Below are 3,453 nucleotides of genomic sequence, written 5' to 3' on the forward strand. Positions count from 1 at the left end.
TAGAAAAGAAATCTGAATAGCAATGAATATTAATAAGGAAATATTCAAAAGTATTATAAATTCTTAACATAGGAATACCAGTCTTGAGGATAATGGTCGCGTGACGAAAAAATGTCGAGGGTTTTGTATGACTTTCATCAAATTATTTATAATTTTTAATAATACAAATGGCTAACCTTAGATACTTTTTCTAATAACCTTACAAAAATGACACAAAATAGCGTAAGCAACATCACTAGACAATCGAAGGTTTGCTTCCACGAAGTACTTCGTACTTCGTAAGGAGTGCCCGCGCATGCGTCGCGCTCGGTCTCTGATTCGTTGCTGTTCGCGCGCAAATAGAAATGTTGAAAAATAACATTTTTATTGTTTATTGTGAATAATGTCACTTCAACTTATATAAATGTTTATTATACCGACATTAATAAATCTTGATGAAAATAAAAATTGAATAAGTGCATTCTGTGTAAATAAAAAATATCCTATGGTACTCACTTGTATTTTTCTTGCATATTTTTCATTATTTAAACATTTTTATTTGAAGTTTATTAAAATATTAAAATGAATTGACAATCTTGTTTTCCAATAAAAATGTTCACCAATAAAAATGTTATTTTTTAGCATTTCAAATTGCGCGCGAACAGCAACGAATCAAAGACTGAGCGCGACGCATGTGTAGAAGAGTTCGGGGCAATCGTTACGAGCACTGCGAGACTGCTTTAATGGGGGCATCACCAGAGATGGGTTGTGACATGTCAATCGAGGTTTTCTATGTATAATACATAAACGACGTAATATACGTAGAAAATTGTAGAAAACTATCAATGAGGGCGGCGTCCCATGATTGCAGAAGTTCCGTTGCGTTTTGCGTCAATTCACTAGACATTTTAGCCAATAATATTTTCCTAATTATTTAGAGAAATACTGTGATTGGCTGAAACAACTTGTTTTTATGCAGGTTACACGGTTCTTATGGATTACGAATACGACGGAGTATGTCTTATTTTTAAATTTTAAATAACAATAAAAAATAAATAACAGTATTTATATTTTTTATCTCAGGTTTTGCACAATCTGCACTGCGAAATTTGCACGCAGCAAATACCCAACGCGCATGAAGCGTATGATCATAACAGCTTCCAAAATATTGATCAGGTGCGCACACTCCCTCCGCCACCGGGATAACGACGAGCTATTTTCTTATTTAAAAAACGCTTTTTCTTCATTTTTACTTATTCATCATTTTTTTTAAATCATGAATGTTTTAATATTATTTTCAGTAAAATCTACATTTTCCAGTCCATCTTACTCAAACCCATACCCCACCGACCCAACCTCTTGGGTATCCCCCCCCCCCCCCCCCCCCCCCCCCCCCCCCCCCCCCGTTAAGGTGCAACCACTACTTTTTGTACATGGTTTGGGCCCTACCGATAGAAATCTCTGAGTATTCTCTAGCGAAATAGCCTGACCCATTTGAGACTATAAGCAGCGTCGATTTGAAACGATTTAGTCTGTGAGAGATTTGGGTCCTTTTAGTGCTCCTTTTAAGAGTGGTGCGACGGTAATATAATGTTTCTTCTGTATTCGTCACGTACCGGGCGAGCAGAATTATTTAAAGTAGTTGCCCGTCGCTAATTCGACTAATTTTTAAATTTCTCTTCAAATTATTAATACTTTTTTTTAATTAATGAATTTTCTCATTATACTTATTTATAATTATAACTTATATACTAATATATTATTTTCTAATTGGATTCAAAAATGTTATCCGAAAGCTTAACAAAGGATCCTTGAGTGCCGGCTACTCTATTTATATAGCCTCTGCTTGCTATTTATGATCGAATTCTTATTTCAATTTTAACCTTTCTGCTTGTTATATATGATCAAATTCTTATTTCAATTTTACAAAGAAAATTTGCCTATCGTGGGAAATCCCTGGTAGAAGAACTGGAAAGAAACTACCTTTCCGATTTCCATGTGAACTTTGCTTCCGTTTCTTTCCGAACGCTTTCTCTTTTCGAAGCCTTTCCGAACTTTTGCGAAATGTCCCACTCCATTTACTTCTTTCTGAACCTTTCCGATTTCTTTCCGAATAAATGATGCAGTATCCCAATAATTTATTCCGATTCTTTCCGATTTTTCTCCAGCGTCTCACTGTTTATGTTCGTTCCGATTTCTTTCTGAATAAATGTGAAATATATGATCTATTAATGATATATATATGCACTACCGGTCAAAATTTTGGGTTTACTTAGAAAAATCGTTTTTTTGTTGTTGTATTTATCGCTTTAATTATACCGCCCTACCGAAAAGAATCTTTGAGTATATACTAAAAATTCTTTGGGTCAAAGAAGCTCAGAGAAATTCTCCGCAGGCACTCAGGTAGATATTTTTAAAGGTCCAGGTTGCTCGTTTAAATGGTCCTAAGGCTTTAAAATATCCTTTCCAAAATTGAAATAAGAATACGATCACAAATAACAAGCAGAGAGGCTGAAATTGAAATATGAGTGCGATCATAAGTAACAAGCAGAGAGGCTATCTCAATAGAGTAGCCGACACTCAAGGGTCCTTTGTTAAGCTTTCGGATTAAAATTTTTTAAAATGCTTAAAATTGAAATTAATACGACGTTTCTCGTAAATGGAATGAGATACGCCAAAAAAGATCAAATTTTTTAATTCAACTAGAAAATGGTATATTAGCATATAAGTTATAATTTAAAATAAGTATGAGAAAATTCATGAAATTAAAAAAAGTGTTAATAATTTGAAGAGAAATTTAAAAAGGGAGAGCGGATTATCCACGACCAACTACTGTAAATAACTCTGCCCGCCCGGTACGTGACAAATACAAAAGGAACATAATATTACCGTCGCACCACTCTTACAAGGATCTTGAAAAGGACCCAAATCTCTCAAACTATCTCCGAGACTACTTCGTTTCAAATTCACACTTTTTATAGGCTTAAATAGGCCAGGCTATTTCGCTAAGAAAACTCAAAAATTTCTTTCGGTAGGGCGAAGCTAAAAAAAATGTCTCTTTATTTAACTTTCATTCTGATTTGCCTACAGATAAGATGTTTTCAAATTTATACAACTTTTTTATTACAACTTCAAGTTCTTGCAATTCGAAAAGAAATTTTTTACGATTCATACTCGTAAGCTGTTGTGATACGGTAAAGAAAAAGCATGAAAATGAGCCCAAGAACATTGAGAAACGTTGACTATTTCGGAAGTTTTTGAACATTTAAGAAAATATTTAAATTTACACTATTTTTGCAAAATCTACTTAAAAACTAGACAAATAGGCTTCACCCTGGGCTTATCTTAGACAAAATTTCTAAAACAATCAACCTTTTCAAGAGACATTTCTTAGCTCTGGTATAATTAAAACGATAAATAAAAAAAAAAACGATTTTTCTAAGTGAACCCAAACTGTTGACCGGTAGTATATGT

At 33.7% G+C, this 3,453-nt stretch overlaps 1 protein-coding gene across 6 annotated transcripts in view; it reads right to left on the bottom strand.

Moving 5' to 3' along the window:
- The window catches only part of LOC117168915 (protein sarah), a 124,212-nt gene extending 123,962 nt beyond the window's left edge, over positions 1-250 (bottom strand). For 3 of the 6 annotated variants that reach the window (XM_033354865.1, XM_033354870.1, XM_033354868.1), the window contains exon 1: positions 177-250. The gene's annotated coding sequence lies outside the window, so the exon portion shown is untranslated. The other 3 variants (XM_033354869.1, XM_033354866.1, XM_033354871.1) reach the window with 3 other exon arrangements.
- Between the last annotated feature and the right edge of the window lie 3,203 nt (positions 251-3,453).

Source organism: Belonocnema kinseyi, chromosome 3, assembly GCF_010883055.1.
Source record: "Belonocnema kinseyi isolate 2016_QV_RU_SX_M_011 chromosome 3, B_treatae_v1, whole genome shotgun sequence".
Lineage (NCBI taxonomy): Eukaryota > Metazoa > Arthropoda > Insecta > Hymenoptera > Cynipidae > Belonocnema > Belonocnema kinseyi.